We start from the raw sequence: 20,964 nt of genomic DNA, 5'->3' as shown, positions 1-20,964 counted from the left end.
AGGGGGGCTTGTGGCTCCTGCCATGGGGGGGAGGGGGCAGAGGGCCTCAGGGCTCTGGCCGTGGGAAGGGCATGGGCAGAAGGGTCAGAGCCAAGGGCTAACCTCCCCAGAGAGGGGCTCTACCTGCCACCCATGGCTTTAGCATGGTCATCACAGCATTATGCTTGGAGCTCATGTTCTAGTATGTCCCCTACATCCTTGCTAAAGTCACTGCTTTCCTGGATACAGTTCCCCATTCCGTAGGTGTGGTGATAGGTATATGACCTTGCATTTGGCTCTGTTAACATTTGTTTTGCTTGAATGGGTCCAGCTTACCAAGTCCAACGGGTCCAGCCTCCCACTATGCAGCTCAGACTGGGCAAAGCTGGAGGCTTTCCACACAAAATGTCAACGTTGTATATTGGGCATAAAGTGGAATGACTTCCTCTGTAATGCAGATGTTTATGGTAATTCAGGTCTACAGACTACTGGGGCCATTGTCCACAGGCCGTGCCTTATGCTTTTCAGATATGTCACAAGGATGCCAAAAGACATTCCAGCAAACACCGTTCTCCAGGTGTCCTGTAACATCTAGGATAAAATTCCACCAAAGGCAGACCCCCTATTACATGGGTTCATCAAGTCTGTTCCGATGTTGGACTCTCAGACTGTCAAGCCCTTGCAGTTGTACAGGAATGGACCAAATGGCAAACGATTGCTACAGCCGACTGTCTGGCTGAGTGTTGAAGAAGAAAAAGAAACTTACCAAGTGATCCAGATTGCTCTGTATGACTGCCCTGTCCATGTCCTTATTTACCACTCTGCCAGTATTTCATCACCCATACATTTTATCAGCGGTGTTTTTATATTTTCTTCCAGTTCATTGATAACAATTATTTTAAAAAGTTAGTTCCCGAGAGCCTCTTCAGACCCCTAGGATCAAGTACTTGCTCCCTGCAGCACAGCAAGAAAAGACCATCCTGTCCCGGTGTTACATAGGGGCTAAGCACAGAGCAAACATATGCTTAGGAGCTGTGTTATCCATAGGCTTTGAACAACATGTGGGAGTCAGCAGCATGAAAATGCACTACAGTCCTTGTAGTGTAGACAAGCCCCAACTGTGTCTCAGTCTCCCACCCCATAAAATGGGGATAATAAATGAATCCTTGATTATCTCTATTTTATAGTTGGGGAAACAGAGGCACACAGAGGAGAAGAAACTTGCTCATGGTCACAAAGTCAGGAATAGAAAATGGCAGGTCTTCTGATTGCCAGTCCTGGGCCCTAGCTCAGATTATCCTGGCCTCTCTGCTCTAACTTTAGTCCCAGTCCAACTAGAAGTTTTCTTCTTCTCCATGTCCCTTAACTCCACATCACTATAGGAAACATGATTTTCTGTTAGCCATCTGGCTTTAATGCATGTGGATGCCTTTCCAAAATATGTGCTCTGGCCCAGTAACATGCTATGGGTTTGATGGAGGAATCACTTGGTGACATTTTAGGCCTGTGTTATACAAGAGGTCAGACTAGATGGACATAATGGTCCTTTCTGGCCTTAAAATTTATGAATCTGCACATTTTTCTGCTGTGAGTAAGGTAACTTTGGTCATATTTTCGATTATTCATTTTCAGTTGGAATAATAAAGCAATACTTACAACCACACTCTACTCCGGGAAGTTTATTTATCCAGTATTGGCTCCTAATCCATAGCACCAAATTCTTCTTCTTCTTCTTCCTCTGAGCACATGCTTTATCTTGCCTCCTTTCCCACCTTCTTCCCCACTCTCTCTTCTAACAAACTACAGCAATTTGCAGTAACACAGGGTAGAAGCAGGCAGAATTATATAAAGAGAGCACGGGAGAGACAGGGTGAGTTAGCAGCAGATACACAGTCATCTGTTTATCTTTATTAAGGAACAACCTCAGAAAGAGGTGCATATATTTAGCACTGGAAAAGCAATTACATGTTGTCTGCATCCATAGAGTGGTGCGCTGTTGTAATATTTCACAAGATAAGCAGCATCAGGGATGGTTGGTGCTTGGATAAGTGACCTCTAACGAAAACAATGTGCTGTGGATGGTTTAGTAGGAAACACTTCTGTTTGAGTCAGTTTGGAATCAGGGTGCTGCTGGACATGCAGCATTTTGGAAGAGACAGAAAACGATGCTATTGAGCACTCTGGTGCTTGAAAATCCTAGTCTCAGTCTCCTGGCCAGATGCCAATGTAAAAACTATAATCTGCATACCCAAACCTCCTTTGAATATAGGATGCTTTCTTAAATACCTGTCCTCAATAGTTTTTCCAGCAGCTCATAGTAATGCTGTACAACTATCACCTTCCACCCCAGAGGTAGCTGCATTTCAAAAGAAGACAAAATAATTCCTCTTTCATGGATCTGATTCAAAATCCAGTGAAGTCAATGAAGTTGACAGAAAGACTCCCAATGAGTGTTGGCATTGGTCCTATAAGTATTAAGGATAGCCTTATTAGATCACAACCTGATCAGACCTTTCCAAGAGGTACTTTGTATAGGAAGAGTCTACTATAAAGGCTAATTCTATGGTAAGGCATATATCACCCTTTTGATTATGTCTGGAATGGATTTCAGGCCAGCCAGAGAAGTGAAGGATTCCGGAGTTTAGACATCTCTATGATGAGCTTCATTGTAAATCAGAAAAGCGAAAGTAAAGATTTATTTTTTTACAATATATTAATTTAAATTTCAAAATGAAGTTGTACCAACTCCAAACAATTAGAACTTCTTTGTTTAGAAAAATGTTGAATGTTTCAATAATTTTTTAACATTTTTTCAATTTTTTGTTTAAGCAGGAAATTTGTCACAACCATTCTTTTCCCATGAACAGTTTCCGTTTCAACAAATCAGCATTTTCCTAATGAAAAAGCCTCTCATCAAGAAATTCCCACCATGCTCTAGATCTGAGAGTTAGCACCACTGCTGCTGTGAGGCTGTGAAAACCGTAAGCTCAACTATGAGCTCCAAGGTGACCTCTGGCCACTTGCTTAATACAATCCAAAGAAAAGGCTAGAATGCTGGATTCAGACACGGCCAGTATCCTGTTGGAGCTGTTCCACTCTGTATAAATATTCATTGAGCCAGAAACAAAGATTGACTCTATAACCCGGTGGGTAGAATCCTAAGGACCAAGTTCCAGTGCTGGCTGATTCAGTTCAGGGACCTGAGCTGGGGTCTTCCACATCCACGAAGACTGTCCCAACTACTGGTTATTCTGGGGTCTCTGTCTCATGTTTTATCACAACAAATTTCAAAAGGCCTCATTTTCCTTCTGCACAGGAATGAAAATGAACTTCAAAACCCTGCAAATTTTTGCAAAACAGAATTATTACTTTCCAGTCGGCCCCAGTTACTGCTACTAATACCCTTTTATGGGTCATGGAGAAAAACAAATACATATTCTATGGCTACGTCTACACTACAGCATAAAATCGAAATTACTAAAACCGGTTTTATAAAACCGATTTTATGCGTCCACACTACGGCACATTAATTCGGTGGTGTGCGTCCATGGTCCTAGGCTACCATCGATTTCCGGAGCAGTGCACTCTGGGTAGCTACAGTAAAACAATGAGACCACTAACTTCGATTTCCGTCCACACTAACCCTAAATCGATATAGTAATATCGATTTTAGGGTTACTCCTCTCGTTGGGAAGGAGTACAGAAATCGATTTTAAGAGACCTTAAAATCGATTTAAAGTGCCTTGTAGTGTGGACGGGTACAGCGTTAAATCGATTTAACGCTGTTTAAATCGATTTAACTGTGTAGTGTGGACCAGGCCTATGGCAGCCACTTCTAATGCCCAACTGCCTCAACCATGACGGAACAGGTAGGAGTCAGACAGGGGCACCACGCAGCCTCATAGTTCAATTCTCTCTGAACGAAAGTGTAAAATACCTTTTCTTCTTCAATGGAAAACTGGCTGACTGACTGATTGAGTTAACTACATGCCCCGAGAACAGCTATTATGCATTGAGTTTTAAGAAGTCATAATACATCACTGCATAAAAGTGTGAGAATTAGGGTGAAATCTCTGAGAGTATAGCAGAGATAAGTGTAAGTGCATGGCTAAATCCATTCGTAATCCATCAGTTCATAAAGAACTATGGAATATTCTCTGTACTGTTGATTAAACATACACAAACAGAGCTGAATGTGTCATTCACAGCACAAAGCTCGCTAGATAAATTTAACCTCTTTTTCTGCTTGCAAACTGTCCCTAAATTAATTGGAGTACTTGTGGCATCTTAGAGAGTAACAAATTTATTGTAGCATAAGCTTTCTTCAGTAAATTTGTTAGTCTCTAAGGTGTCACAAGTACTCCTGTTCTTTTTGTGGATACAGACTAACAAGGCTACTACTCTGAAACCTAAATTAATTGTAATTCCCTTGCACTGACTCGTTGTTTGACGTTACTCAATGCAACATTTTTTATTCTATAGCCCAACTTCAAGTAGTTTGCTACAAGAATTCAATATTCTATATTCAAAATATAAACTGTGTTGGTTAGTAATGATGATACACAGATCACAGAATAATGTTTGTGTTGCTTGACTGGACAAGTAACACCTATGAACAGGAGAGGGATTGAATATGGTATTAGGGCTGAAGTGAATCTCTTAGAGAAAAGCAGCAGATAAACAGGTCTGAGGGAATGGCATAGCAGGTGGCATGGCCGGGGAGGTGTTAGGAGAGCCTGAGGGAAACAGGAAATGCTCCAGCTGGAGCTAGTTATAACTGAAGGTATATAAAAATACTTTGCTCTCCAAAGGAAATGATTCTGGTCAGGGAAAGGATGTTTTTATTGAGCAGCAGGGCTCAGTTCTGCACAACCTGAAGTACCTAGCCAGAAAAGGCTGTATTAGACCCTAGAGAGAGGAGTCTCCTGCTGAGAGCGGATTGTACGTTTTAAGGGACTGCTGAAGCAAGCTAATTCCCAAGTGTGAGCTGGACTTCTCTGAGAGATCAGGGAACTGATTACCCCCGTAACAGCTGGGGACTAGAACAAGAGGAAATTATTTCATCAAGACATTTTTGTACGAAAAATAACTTAATATAATAACAAATTGTTTTGGTCAATTTGGTTTTTTTTGTTGCAACACTAAGAAAGGGTTAAAACTGATTTTTTTTTCTTTTGTTAAAAACTAAAACGTCATACGAAGTGGAAAGTTGTTGGTTTGAACCTATTTGCAGAAAACAGACTATTTCACCAGTTTTCTAGAGGAGTAACTTGAGGCACTAAGGAATTAAGAGTCCTCTTTGGGGACTTTTTTAAAAAAAAGATCTTGATTATGTCTAAGTTGGTTGGTTGGCAGACAGAGCCATTACAGCAGGAGAGGGAACTTCAGAAAACAGCATTCCTCTTCCTTTTTGGATCACACACATTCTAGAAATAAGGCACATTATGAAGAAAGTGAAGGAAACCTTTGGTCTAAAAATAAACCAGCACGTGCACAAGGTCTAGTTTTTGGGTGCAGTTAACTTCAGTGCAGTTACTCCAGGTTTACATCTTTGTAAGCAAGATCAGACTCAGGCCCTGCTATTATAGATACTCATCCATTATTATTTATTTATAGCCACACGTGAAACCAGGAACCCCAATAAAGGATCAGGGCCCCATTGTGCTGGGTGCTGTGCAAACACTAATAAAAAAGACAGCCTCTGCCCTCAGCCACCTTGGAATGTAGGTTGATGAGCAGCAGACAAAAACGGCTGGCTGAAACAGACAAATGGGTTGAGGGGACTTGGGAGGATGAGCTAACAATAAAAGCGGCAATGTCTGTGTGACAGCCGAAGTCTCAATTCACCACTTGCCTAGGCATTGTCAGGTGGTTGTGTTCTGCAGGCATCATAGCAGAGGTACATCTTTGTTATCTGAAGATGTCTAGCCTATATAAATGCATGTTTTTATTACTGTTTCATTCCTTCTTCCCCCCACCCTTTCCTCTGATTCCTTGTTCCACCCACACTCCTTATCTTGCCTTAATTAGGTGATGAGGTCTTTGGGGCAGGGGTTTGTCGAGCCTGTATGCTGACTGCATTTCAATAGAGGGTATGTCTACACTAGAGACCTTACAGTGACACAGCTGTACCAATGCAGCTGCCCTATTATTAGGGCTCCCGCTGGGCCGCCAACATAGCGCTGTCCACACTGATGCTTATGTAGGTCAGGGGGGTAGTTTTTTCACACCCCCGACAGACAAAAGTGCTAGTGTAGACAAAGCTTTAGATTAATAAACTGTTAAGTAGAGCAGATCAGTGGTTTTCTGACACAACATTTTTCCACCAGGAAATGCCTTTTGGTCAAAATCAAAATTTTTCCACAGGAATGTATCAACAGGGATGAAATTTTGTTTAGAAAAAAATGTGGAAAAGCACTTTGATAAGGTGACTCAAAATATTTCATCGACATTTTTTGAACAGAAAGTTTACTCTTTTTTTTTCAAAATTTGATCTTATCAAAAAAGATTTACATTTTTTGTAAAAAGTCAGGATTGAAACAAAACTGTGACCTGAAATGATTTTTCTTCATCAAACATTTCATTCTTCAGGAAGTTTTGAAATGTTTATGTTCCTTCTAATTCAGAACAAAACCAAGTATCATAGTCACAGGATTTCCCACAAACAAAAATTCTGAGTCCTGCACACTCTATTGTTAAGTCAATATTGTTAAAATCTTTTCATTCTCCTTCTCTCCCAACAAGGTCACATCTTGGTATGACTATCCCATTTGCTTCCTCTCATTCACTATGGGCCTGACCCTGCAGTCTCTGCTCAGAGCCAGCTTGCACCTGACTCTCTTAAGGGTGCATAGGGAACGTTCAGTCTGTGTTTCCTTAGGGTGCGCAATATTTCCAAGGCATTGGACAAGAGACAGGGCCATTGTCACACCTCTCCCACTGCACTGATGCAAACTGAGTGTGCAGTGGGGGTGCACTGACATTGCCTCTCTGAGATGGGTGCACCTAGAGACATTCCCCTTGGGCAGGGTGGCTTTGTACCTCCCCCTACTCTGGGCTGTCACAATCAGACACACTCTAGCACTCAGGAAATGCAGTAAAACTCCGGTTCAGTTTTAGAGCAGTAATAACTACTGCAGGATCTGGCTCCATGTTTGCTACAAAGTTCAAATTAGCATTTCAAATGGCCAGCAGGATTTCTAGCTTTCCCCTTTCCACCTGCCACTAGAGAGCTCCATACAAAAGGGAAGTGCTGTATATTTACTCGCAATTATATTTGTGTGCATGTTTCTGCTACCGGGCATGGCCATGAGAACACTCCCTGAACACACATGCTGTTACTCTAAGTTATGCATTTAGAGGACGGAACAATCATTCTCCCTCCACTAACTATTCTTCTTGCCATTACAGTGAGTATTCCATTATGGACAAAAAGTCTTATTGAATGTAACAGGGATTCAAGTAAGTGGGTGTACAGAAAGTTAAGTGCTCTATAGAGATCCCTCTGAGCACCTATAGAATTTTAAAAGCAGTGCTATAGTTTCAATAGTTTTTGAACAATCATATAGAAGGGACATAAATTAAATATTGTACAATGGTTCAATAGCATAGACAAATTAGTTTTCTGTTATATTTCATAAGACTGTTCCATGACCGTTTTCATCTCAGTCATATCTTATGAAACTCAGAGTTACTTTGTATTCCAGTCAAAGAGAGGTAGCCCTGAGGAAATCCTGGCTCTGACAATGGACTTCCTCAGTAACCTTAGGCAAATTGCCTAACCTCTGTGCCTCAGTTTGCCCATCTCCAGTATGGGGATAATAATTGCCTCCCTCCCAAGGCTGTTTGAGGATTCCTTAAATGTCTGTAAAGGGTTATAGAAGTACTAATTATAACACTTTCCCCTTTATCTTTTACTAACTATTCTAACAGAAGTTTGAAGACAAACTGAAAGACAAACTCTTCTGAGTACTCTGCTTATCCACTGTACAGAGAAAGTGTACTGAACAGCAGTATTTGGACCTTAATTTGCTATGAGTGTAACCAAGTTACAGTTATGTAATTAGCCAGGAAAATAGCACATGCAATCAAATGAGGAGAGAATGGGACCACATGATGCTTATGTGCAGAAAGGGACTGATACAGCAAAGTGCTAAGCACTACCTGTGAGATGGTGAACGCGCTCAACTCTCACTGAGCCACACACTGATGTCTTACATAAGGGCAAAGCATCAATTTTTACTGACAGTTGCAGATCAATTATCCATGCACTTGGCTGCTTCCGCCCGCCCCCCATAAACCTTCCTTATGCACTGGGTGCAGGGAACCCACTGCGCAAGGTCCTGCTCCACCCTCAAGCGGCTGAGCATCTAACAGCTCCACCGCAGTCTGGGCTCTCCAAACCTCCATGGAATAAAGTTCTCCAAAGGCTCTCCAAACCTCCATGGTCACAGTTCACCTCCATGGAATAAAGTTCTCCAAAGGCTCTCCAAACCTCCATGGTCACAGTTCACCTCCATGGAATAAAGTTACTTAGCGAATGCAGTTGATTGACATTGCAATGTCACGGAAGTCCTGCTTCTATATTTCTAAAACCAAGTCTTGCTAGAATAAAACTAGGACCAAAAGTGGAACCATGTCAATATAGATCAATTTTGGCAGTCCAGACAATAGTGATTTTTTTAAAAAACTGAACCAAACCAGGCATACAAGTAAATTACTTTCAGTATGTGAGTTGGTAGAACAAGTTAGAGAATTATAAAATCTTGATAGCTGGTAATAAATGTTCCTTTGCCATTTGAGTTAAACCAGTTCAAAGGGAAAACTAGGATAAAGGCCTTTCTTTTTTCAGATACCAGCTGCTGTTAAGTGCAGTAAATCACTCAACCCCAAGTTAGAAGTGGAGTTTCATTTTCTTGCCACTAGGTGCCTCTGTTTGATCTTGATAAGAAACTATGTTCTTTACCCTTTATAACTACAAATAAAAGTAAGATTTACAGTAGGGTTAAGATTACAAGATAGGGTTTTCAAAAGCACTCAGCACTGGCCTAACTCTGCTCTCACTGGGGCCAACATGTACGGCCCCAATACAGCAGCTGGCTGCACATGTGCACGCTGCCGCTTATGTGCTCAGCCAGTTGCAGGATTTGGGTCAAACACAAACACAACTACGCAGAGGAGGAGCTCATGCCATTCACCCCTAATGGGAGTGGCCTGCCATGCGTCAGGGCCCTCAATGAAACCACACAGGTGAATCCGTTGAAGGAACAGCTGGGAAACCTTTACCTAAATTTTACTGAATAAATGATATTGTTCTTAAATTTCAAAAATAAATTCCAGTTGTTCGTTGTGATGGCACCACATTTCTGTCTTTGTAGAAAACTGGCCCTTCATGAATACAGAGTTATGGGCCTAATCCTGCAGGCTTCACTCAGGCCAAACTCTCAGTGAAGCCAAAGGGAGTTTGGCATCTTTGAGGAGTCCATAACTGAACCCAAAGTTATCACCAACAGAGGTGCCTTTGTCCTGGAAATACAGACACTAGGTGCCAATCTTCTATGGGCTAGAAATCAGTGGTTATCAACTTGCATCCCGCAGGCCGTGTGTGGCCCAATCAGCATATAGCTGCAGCCCATGTGACATCCTCAGGGCCGTACAAGCAGTATATATATTTTGTGGATGCGGCCCACATAACAGATGGAGAGCTGCATATATGGTCCACAATAGTAAATGGGTTGAGAAACAGTAAGCTAAACTGTTGCAGACCCTTGCTCAGTTGCATTGGATGGTGACCTAAGAAATTTCCTCTTCTTACATGTCCGACACAAGAATTGCTCCCTGCGTGTGCATATACTGGCACACCTCATCCAATAGTGGGCAAAGACGCAGAATCAGCCAAATGCCCAGAGGGAACAGCCAGCACCATTCAAATAGCACACGCCCATCACAGCAGGCACAATCCCTCCCTGAGCTGTCTGTGAGGTGGCAGCAGCTCTGAGCTGCTGCTTATTCAAGGCTGTGCCTCTAAGGCCCAAACTAGGGGCTGGTCCACACTACGGGGGGGAAATCGATCTCAGATACGCAACTTCAGCTACGTGAATAACGTAGCTGAAGTCGAATATCTAAGATCGGATTACTTACCCGTCCACACCGCGCGGGATCGATGTTCGCGGCTCTCCCTGTCGATTCCGGAACTCCGTTGGGGTTGATGGAGTTCCGGAATCGATATAAGCGCGCTCGGGGATCGATATATCGCGTCTAGATTAGATGCGATATATCGATCCCCGAGCAATCGATTTTAACCCGCCGATACGGCGGGTAGTCTGGACGTGGCCTAGATGTAGAAAGACAGGCGTTTGGTCACTGCTAAAGTGATGTGTTGTTCAACCAACTGCTTTTGAGTTTCAGTGAAGAGAAAATCTTTTTATTCATAAGGGGTGAAATTCATGCAGACGCATGGGTCCTGTACAATACTCATTGCACCAGTTAAGCCAGAGGCTGTGCTGGGGTGGGTGCAACAGGTAAATTAGCCGTGCAGAGGGGTCTCTGCACCAGCTCTGACTATACTGGCACAAAGGGGAATGCCCCCAAGATGTAGGCTTGTGCAGCTCCAATGGCCTGAAAGCCACATGGAGGGGGAACAGAAGGGCAGAAGCTGTTTTTCCAGCCCACAAACTAGAATCCGCAGCCATATCAGAACAGTTTGCAGCCTCAGGGTTCTCCAGGACTCTTTGCTGCTCCTGGCTTTGTAAACAGCAGCAGCTGCCAGAAATGCCTTCTTCCATCTACAACTGGCCTGGAAGCTATGCCTCATCCTGCCAGGTGCTGACCGGGCTCAATTATCAACTAATTTGTGACCCACCCCCTTCAAGGCTTAACTACAGAACACTGTACTGGGGAATGACAATGACAGCCTTGGAAAATTTCCAGCTGCTTCTACATGCAGCAGCTTGCCCACAGAGTCATAAGCCCAGAGCTCCAAACACTACTCTACACTCCCCATTGAAAGCCAGATTGAATTCCAGTTCTGGCCCTAGCCTTCAAAGCCCTCAATACACTGTGCCACAGCTAGCTCAGACTTTGCCTCTCTTGCCTCAGGACCTTCCATAATAGCAGTGTTCTTCAAGATCGTTGGAACCCTCTGCTATCATTCATGAGTGGGAGACAGCCTTCCAATCAGCTGGCCCATGGTTTCAATGCTGCGTGGTATTGGTGCTTTGATACAAATGTGATAGACACCTTAAAAATACCTTGTCTGGGAAGGTGAGTGTCCCATGGTCTGCATCCATTGCCTCGTCCCTGCTTAATTCCCTGCCCAAAGCCTAATTACTCAGGTTTTGGGCACACGAGGGTACAAATGTTACCACCTTATTCGTGAAGCCAGATAGAGTTTTACTATTGTGTTCAATGGAAGCAGGACTGGGTCCAAGACTTAGGTGCTGGAACTAGGGATGCCAGGGGTATGCACCACCACAGAATTAACTTTGACAAATATCATCCTGGTTATTTTGGGAAAGTTGGTATGAGACACTACCATTTGAAGAATAACCAGAACTTCTGGGTTGAAGTAGTTTCCATCATATACAGGGTTTACAGTTTGGTTAAATGGCTCTCAGCACCCCCACTATAAAAATTGTTCCAGCACCCCAGTCCACGATGAATCCAATTCTTATACCTAACAAAAACCTTAGGCAACATCTTTAAAAGACTAGGGCTCAATCCTGCATTTAGAGTGTACTTATAAGTCCTAGTGAAATCTGCAGGAGTACTGCGTGTGCAAGGAACACAGCATCAAAACCCAAATCTGTTGTAGCTCAATAAGCTTACAGCTCTTATGTATGTTTGACTTTAAGGAAAAAATACAAATTGAATGCTATCACAATATATTGAGATCATCTTGAAACTTTTTATTAAGGCAAAGTTACAATAAAACATTAATATACTACATCACACATTACTTATTCAGGATCAGGTTAATGTTCAAAGAATCTGGCTAAAGATTCTGTTTTGCTGGCTGGGGAGCCCTTCTCCTCTGAGTTGGTAAAAACGGTGACTACACTTCTAAACACTTGCGCTTTGTGGAGCTTCTCTTGTAACAGAAAAGATGTCACACCAAGTATGTGCACAAGGACAAAATAGTCCATATTTTACTATATCACAATTCCATAGGAGGAAGAGGAGTCACATTTTTCCAGTCACGTGCAAGTCAAAGTCTTGCTGCTAAAAATTAAAAAAAGTAATTTGTTGCTCTGTTTAAAAAATGTAGCTCTTTTACTAAAGCACCAAGTAAGCAGGTCAGGAGATCTCTAGGAACCTGTAACTTTCTCATTAAACATTAATCTCATTAATAATTTCCTCCCAAAACCAATTCCTGGAAACAACTACCACAAATGCAAGTATGTTTCCCTCTTCTTGCAATCCCTTCTACATAGCACCCCCCTAGTAGCAAAAATATGATGAAACTTATCTGGAATCAAATGCCACCTATGTGGCAATTTATAAAAGAACTTCTTTATGAGCTACACAAATTGAAGATGGATATCCCCTTTCACATATAGAGACCCACTGATCCAGACCAATTTCTTTGTTCAAATCCCTCTCCCATATTTTCATTTGGGTTCTTTTCTTGTCATTTTGATGCTTATTGTTACAAACATTTGAAATTAAAGCCCCATTCAGTTTTGGACTGAGCTCTTATCTTTATTACTGGGGGAGGTTATTTATGTAACGCCAAACTTTCTGCATGTATGACTCACAGAGTACAGCTGATCAAATCTGTCAAGAAAGGTTGTCTTTCCAAAGAGAGAGTCTGCACATTAAAAAGAAACAATATAAATTCACATACTCTTGTGGCTGTATTAGTTTCCTGTGAGGATGAATATTTTATTGGCCCATAGATCTTCATGGTGCTGTAGAGAGATGTAAGACGTCAGGTTCCTGCCTTGAAAAGGCTGCAAGTTAAGCCTAGTAAAAACAGGAGTCATTGATCTCAAAGGGCTTTGGATCAGTTCCAATGGTCCAATCCCACACCTCTTTCTCACATGAGTAGGCCTTATTAAGTAGGCAACTCACATAAACAACAACTACTTGCAGGAGTAGGTATCTGTAGGGTCATACCCTCAGTTAATTGAATAACACAAGTGCCTCTTAATTGTGGTGGGAAGGGAAGCAACTTTGCTTATTTAGATAATTAACAAGCATCTGATATCTGCTTCTACAGCACATTATTGACATAATTCCAATTGATGAAGGAGCAGTTATAATAATAATGTTATGATCCAACAGAATAATCATCATGGGAAGCCAGTACTGCCATGAAAGGATGTGTGAAATTGTAATGCTTCTCCTTTCTCCCAGTAAACAGACTGTGTACCAGGGTTACTCCTGAGGGAATTCTGCACAATTTTTTTTAAAATTCTGCACACAGTTTAAAATTCTGCAAATGTTATTTGCTAATAAATAAATGTGGAGGCTCCAGCATAGGAGTGGGGAGCACAGGCCACTGGCAGCGCCCCCATCCTCAGCAATGAGGCTGTACCTGACCCTGACAGCGCAAGGGCTGAGCCTGCCCCAGAAACACCACGGGGTGCTGCCTTTTTGTGCCAATTGTACCAAGATTGAGAGCGAGAGGGACAGAGTCTCACACACATGCCCAGCCCGGGCCCCTGATCCAGGTGTAAGGCAGGCAGGCTCAGCCCAGCAGGATCCAAGTGTGGAGGGGCTTGGTAGGGGGATCTTGATGTGGGGTGAGAGGGTTCAGTGTGGGGCAATCTGTGTGTAGGCAGCTCAGTGGGGGGTCTGGGTGTGGGCATGTCTACAGTGCAATGTAAGCCTAGTTAGTAGAACTCAAGTTAGCAGACCATAGTTTGTTAACCTAGGGCTTGAGCATCTACTCATTTGTAACCCCGGTTAGGAATTGTTGTTCCCTATGGAACCCAGGGATCCAGCATCTACACTTTATCCTGCGGGCCTGAGTCCAACCATCCATATCTTCCTGACCAAGCACCCTCCCAAAACGTGGCCGAGTTAGCCCTTTGTTCACATTTGAATCTAGGGGCTCTCAATCCTGCATTTAAAATGCCTTCTGAAATCCACAGGAGTCCAGTGTGTGCAAGGAACACAGCATCAAAACCCAAAACTATTGTAGCTCAAGAAGCTTACAGTGAAATTGAGTGACTTGCCCAAAGCTGCAGAAGTTGTTAGTGGAGGATCCAAGGTTAAAATGTAGGAGTTTGTGATACCCAGTCGGGTGCCCATTATTCTAGGCCACAACACCCCTGTGCTGGATGAGCTAGATACATTCTTTTCAGACAAGCTGTAGTATCGTTTGGGCACAGGGATTAATTTGCATTCAAGATACAACACAAATCTCTGGTTTCAAGCACTGAGGCATGAACATCAAACAAAGGAGGCAGCCTGGTCTAGGAGATGGGGCACTGGTATGAGAGACCTGAACTGTATTCTCAGCTCAGCCACTGCCTGCTGCGTGAACTTGGGCAAGACATTTAATCTCTTTGTGCCAGTTCCCCTTCCTTCTGTTTTGTCTAGACTGTAAGCTCTTTGGGGCAGGAGCTGGGGTGCTGGAACAATTTGTATAGTGGAGGTGCTGAGAGCCATTGAGCTAAACTGTAAAGAATATATAGAATGGAAACCACTTCAAGCCAGCAGGTGAGGAAGCACCCCCAGCACCCTAGTTCCAGCACCTATGGTGGGAGAGGCCTCTTAGTATATGGTTGTACAGCACAGGTTGTTCAGTGTTTAGCACAAGGGTTTCCTGATTTCCGTTAGAGCCAATAGGTGTTATTGTAATATAGGCAAATAATATTTCTGACCTCAGACATGTGAGTGGTATTCAAATTTCGATTTCAAACTCAAAAGCAGATGCAATTCTCCCCATTGTTGGTACTTTTACATCCCTCCAAAGTTCTTTATTAAGACTTTGCATGATATATTATATGTTTTAGAATACAGTGGCTAGAAGCTACTGTTTATGTGACTTGTTCTCATATAAGTGGGAAAACATTTTGCAGACAGGACAGTGGAGAAAGCATCAATTTCTTCTCCTCAAACAGAGCTGTCCTCAAGACAAAGCAGCTAGGGAAATCGAGTGAAATTTGGGACTGCGGGCAGTACATCACGTTCACTGCTCCTCCCTCATTTCACTTTATTTACACAGATGTTACAGACATTTTGACCCTCCTACACCCAAACTTGGGACCCTGACATAATTGCCCCCCTTTATCTGCCTTCTCATCAGCCCTGTAAGCAGCAGTGGAGATTATGGACCCACGTACTAGGTTGAAATTAGGAGAAAATCTCTTTAAAAGGGACAAGATAGTAAGAAAAATACGTATCTTCAGTCACACAAAGTACTGTGATTTCTGACTCTTGATTTCTTCTAAGTGGGAGCAGTACATCTAGAAATACTTAAAATAGACCTACCTACTGGGCAGGAGCCAGTAGAAAAACCTGCCAGAAAAATTTTATTGTGAAAATGTGACTTCAATACACTTTCACTCCATTTATGTGCCTCTTGAGCACAGGAGAAAGCCAGTCTATAAAGTTCCTGGTGGCCTAAAAACAGAAACATCTGTTCAAGTCAGCTTGCTTGGCTGAATATAGCAGCAGGAAAGCCCAACTGATTAACTCTGTCCTCTTCCTAATGTGTTTTTGTAGTTAACAGAAATCCATATAAAGGTCTTTTAAGGATACTGACATCATTACCAGCCCGCCATAATTCTGTAAACAGAGAGATCCAGGAAATATCACCTTATTTACTAGTTACCAACGGTATCTAGTTTACACAATTCAAATATATTTCATCTGCCATCACCTCCCCGTGAGACAAGCAACCTGTATTCTAATATAGAAAGAGGGGGAGAATCAATGCATTGATGAAGGGAAGGATAAAAATGATAGTACTGGGTGGGGGAGGAGGGTGGTGGGGAGCCCTCCAACCTCACAACCAGATCTAAGCTGTAGAAAACAATGCAGTGGATTAAGGCAATATAATAAATATAGGAGGCACTTCACATCAGAGCCAAGTTGATCCCTCTCAAAGTAAATAATCACATCTCTTCCCCCTTCTTTCTTCTATATGTATTTTCTTAAAAGGATGCTGTTGGTTTTTTTCTTAGCTTTTTCAGAGTGTTCTTTTTCTCACATACATTTATAACAACCCCCCCAAGGCATGAACATGAGGGGTCAATGTCTCAGCAGGTGCAAACTGACACGTCTTCACTGAAAGCAATGAAATTACACTGATCTATGCCAGTCAATATATTGATATCCACCAGTCCAGCATTTCTACTGCACACACACAGAAGGCAGTGATTTCTTAGAGCAGGACTGCAGTGCCAGGCTAATGCCATTGATCTTTTAAAAATAAAAAATTATGCTGAAGAATCTGAGGGGAAAATGTATGTGAAGAATTATATGGTCTTTACAAAAAAGTAATGGGTCAAATTTTGGGCTCTCATTCCACAGCACTTTAAAAGTAATTATTATTGACATGTTCATGGTTCCATAGTTAAGGGTGAGTTGAGGTTTACACTGAAAGCAGGGATTTTATCACTTGATTATGCATGAAAACTAAAGAGTATCATCCCTAAAATTACAACATTTAATCTGTGAGCCAAACAGATTTTCTGAGAATTTACAAGTAAATCTGCTAATTTATTAGTTAAAATTAATTTTAAAATTGGCCCATTATGAAATTTAGTACCCAGTGTCAAACCCTTTGTTCCCTTGTCTGGAATTCTGAATTAAACTTTGTAACAGAACACCACAGATGCTTCAGAATTCCCCTATAATGTAATCTTGTGCATAGGCTACATTGAAGCGCAGGGGGCTTTGTTGTTTTTTTTTTCCCTAATAGGATTACAGATAATTTTTCCAAGTTACTCTTCATAACGGAAAGTTTCTCCATCAGTGGGATCTGATGAATAATATATCTACAACAGAGAATACCCTGTAAAATTGCAGGCTTTCAAAATGGCTGATACTATCCATCATTCTCAGTTAATTGGGGGTCACAATTTACCCACTGTTAAGTGGCCATTTTGAGAGAGTGGTGTATATCTTCCATTGTTCTCAAGGGGATGCAGGCCACAGGCTGCTCTTAAAAAATAGCCACTGGTTTCATGTTCATTGGAAACAATGAGAGGTGGTGGCCAGTTTCAAAGGCGGCACATTGTATTAGGGGAGGGGATGAATGCATCTTTACAAAGCAGGTCAATCTAATCTGGAACCACAAACCCTAAAATATCTTAATCAAACAGATGGTTACTGCATAGCGTCACTGAAGAGCAAAGTTAAAGGTTATCTTGGTGGCCTAATGGTGCATTTCTACTCCTCAAAATGATTTGATTTATTTTCAATTTAGCTTTAACTCTGAAGTTCTTGGTTTCTAATACCTGGTTTTGGAAATATTCCTATAATGTATTCTGCAAGTTACTGACATTTACTCTCAACCTTCATCTTGGTTTTTCTTTGGAAATTTACTGAAGACCCAATTCTGAAATTCTCATTTACGCTTAGTAGTTCTGGACAGGTCAGGGCAACTGCACCTGTATGTCCCCTTTGTGGTTCAGCAAGGGCACCCAATCTCAGGCTTCCGGGTCCCCACTGTTACCACTTTTGGGTGGACACCCACATCTCTCTACAGGCCATTCCCAGGCTGCACAGTTCCCTGCCTTCACTGTGTATTTTCCAGCCCAGGCAGATTGCCCAAGGACACCTGCTTGCTTTCTCTGCAGAGACTGATAACTGAAATATAAGTTACAATACAAATCTTTCTAAACAAGCCTACTTTAATGTTTCCTCTGTAATGCTTTTTACTTTAAGAATAAAAACCTACATGCCTGCTAATAAGCTTGCTAATTATCATCCCATCCTAGGGGTTTCTTTGCAGTTACAAGTTCATCACAGCGTCAGCTGAGAATAACCACATAATCTTATGAGGCCTCAGTAGGCTCAATCCTCTCCTAAGGATTGGGGCCTGGCCTTCTGTGGATCAGGGGTCCCATTTGTTTGCTGGATCAGGAAAAAGGCCCTGAGTCATCTTAAACCGAGACTTTATCCAAAAATCTTTTCTTTGTTGGTCTCTGGAGAATCCAGTTTGAGCTAGTATATGCATATCTCCCCAGGGGGATGCTTCAAAGGCTGATAAGGAAGGAAGTTCATCACCTCCCAACTAGAGAAGATACACATAGTGCACCACATACACAACTGCATTTTTAATACAATGTACCCAAAGGTATTAACTCTAATTCAGTAAAGTTTAGCTTAATTCAATTAATGTTAATTCCATCAGGTTTCTTTAGGATATTGTCAGTCTGTTACAATTCTTAATCACACAAGTGGTTCCACTGAGTTCAATGGCACCCTCAAGTGCTACTCAACATAAGGGTTGGGGAATCAGGCCTTAAATAGTTGTCAAGCTCTCTTTATCAGGCTGAAGGGAAACAATTCCCCTTTAACAATCAGAAAGGGGAAATTTCTGTGCTGAGTTGTGCTGGATCAGTTCATTGAAATGCCACGAAAATACCTTAGGCACTGGGAGAGGGACAATTTCTCTTGCTGCCATCTGTCAGAAAAATATTTTCCCCTTTTAATATTTCATACAGAGGAAGGTCCCGCCAGAGCTTGTACTCACTTGGCAGTATGAAGCTTTCTAATGTAAAACTCTGTCCCTTCATCAACGGCATACCGTTATATAATCTAATCTCATGTAAGCAAATACAGACATAATTAGTCTCATCTTCTCCAGGTCTGTCCTAACTCTGTTACTCTCTCCTCTTTTATATTTACCCTATTGTTTCAGTACCTACAGTATTCTTTAAATCTCCTGTTAACTATTCAGAGATGTTGCTTCAAATACACTGGAAAGTGGTGGTGTGCAGAACAAAAAGAAAGTTTTAATAAAACAAATATTATTCTTGGCAAGTAAAAAGAAAAAGTAAGTTTCTTTGCTATCTTCTGGGAACTTCTATAATAAATAATAATAATTTATTTGTACACCTTGAAGTCCCAACCAAGATCCAGGCCCCATGTGGTGCTAGTCACTGTACACGCAAGGAGACAAATCATAACCCCAAAAGTTTATAATTTAAACAGACAAGGCAGATGATGGGTGAGAAAACGAGGAAGTATTATCATCCCTGAACAGAGGCATAGAGAGGTTAATGACTCACCCAAAGTCATGCAGGAAATCAGTGGCAGAGCTAGGAACTGAATTCAGGTCTCCCAAGTCCCAGTCAAAGAACCTAAGCCTGAGCTGAGGGAATGCTGAGTTTTGTCATTTCCTTCACACTTTGAGGCCCTATGTGGCAGCCACAAATCTTCAGTCCAGAGACAACAGAATGGGATGCACTTTGGAGTCTGTGAACAGTGATGCCTAATCAACTAAACCAATCACTGTGGTATGACAAGAGGAATGCCCTTCCCTTGGGGGCTAAGTGCTTCAAAACGCCAGTGAGAGGGACTGGGTAGAAACCAAACCCTGGTCCTCCATAGACAGGGGCAGACTTATTGGAAGTCTTTTGATTTAGAACACATTTTTCAGATGAGAAAAAATTACTCCACAGATTTTTCCAATGTTTTCGCTCTGTGGACTACTGGCTAATAGAAAGACCCTCTCAGAGACCAGTTCAGTAATTCCCCCTAAGCTTTGTGAGACACCACTTCTAGAAATATTGCACTAGTCAGCATTATTGGGATAGGACAAGAAAGGAACATTTATACTAATGATTTCCCATCATCCCTCCTCTAGCAGGGTTTTCTTTTGCCTCACCTTATTAGTAGAAGTTAGAATGATACATGCATATGTTGACTCATTGCTATTGAGATACTGTGGCAGGTGCAGCTTGCCCTGCATATAAGGGATGTGAGACGGACTGTGGGAACTGGGACAACGCAAATACTGGAGAAAATCAATTGGAGAAACAGCCAAGCTATACAAGGAAGTTGAGGCTGAGGTTTATGCTGTGCTATTATTTTTGAGTTACCAATAAAACCAAGCTACCAGAAGGGGATGAGTTTAAACACTCAGAATCTGTGTCCTCTTTTGAAGATGAGTTATACATCTATTCACCAACAAAAAAAAGTTTACTCCTGCTGATTTTTTAGAAGTCTCTATATAAAGATATAACTTTAAGTATATGAGTAGGATGGCCTTAAAATTTAAAAAGTTTGACAATGAACTGAATGACTTTGTCAATAGATTAAACAATGCTAACTGCAAAATCAGATTAGAATCCAAGATGGCTAATACATGAGTAGACTGAGCAAGGCATAGGAAGACAAACAGAATTTGTTTATAGGCATCAGTAGGAAACTAAGGTGACAACCAGGGTTATTCAATACAGCATGAGTTCTTCTAGGGCTGCATAACATCCAGCCAAGAAAGAAATCTCTGCTGGTGGATTTTCACTAACTACAGCTCAGAATATAAAACATTTTAATTGCAACACTTGTTTCTGTTTTATAGCATCTAAGATTGAGTACATGCTAACAATGGAGAAGCTAAAGTGTGTAAGAATAATCTTAAACATTCAGCTATGGTACCTCAAATCGTATGTGAAAGACCTTTGTGCCCTATGGCATTGCTTACCCCACACAGCTATCCTAACTTGTGGTGGTAACTAGTGTTTGAGGCTGTTTGTATAAATCAATACATACACACCCCTCAGGTACTGTATTTTGCACCCCAGGCAGGGAGTTTGCCCAAGGATTAGATAGCAGGCAATCAGGCCCCTTCTTGAACTAGACACATCAGGCACACCTTCATGAACCGTTGATCCAACTGCTGTTAACATACCTTCACCCACAAACTGTTACAAGGCGTGCTGACAGAGGGAGCCACAGCTAATTCTCTACACAGGCTGCCCATGGCCGCTTCCTGCCTCCTCCGACTGCTATAGCCAGTCCGTGCACAGAGCGGCGGAGACTGGATTCGAACCCGCACCTGCAAGCGCCCAACCCTCT

At 42.0% G+C, this 20,964-nt stretch overlaps 1 long non-coding RNA gene across 1 annotated transcript; it reads right to left on the bottom strand.

Moving 5' to 3' along the window:
- Positions 1–11,911: 11,911 nt before the first annotated feature.
- Positions 11,912–20,884, bottom strand: LOC127043354 (uncharacterized). Its single transcript, XR_007772217.1, has 2 exons — positions 20,798–20,884; positions 11,912–12,198 (listed from the first exon to the last, which is right to left on the bottom strand). It is a non-coding gene; the product is annotated as an uncharacterized LOC127043354 (long non-coding RNA).
- Between the last annotated feature and the right edge of the window lie 80 nt (positions 20,885–20,964).

This window comes from Gopherus flavomarginatus, chromosome 1 (assembly GCF_025201925.1).
Source record: "Gopherus flavomarginatus isolate rGopFla2 chromosome 1, rGopFla2.mat.asm, whole genome shotgun sequence".
NCBI classification, from domain to species: Eukaryota; Metazoa; Chordata; order Testudines; family Testudinidae; genus Gopherus; species Gopherus flavomarginatus.
This window is presented reverse-complemented; position numbering and strand designations above follow the sequence as displayed.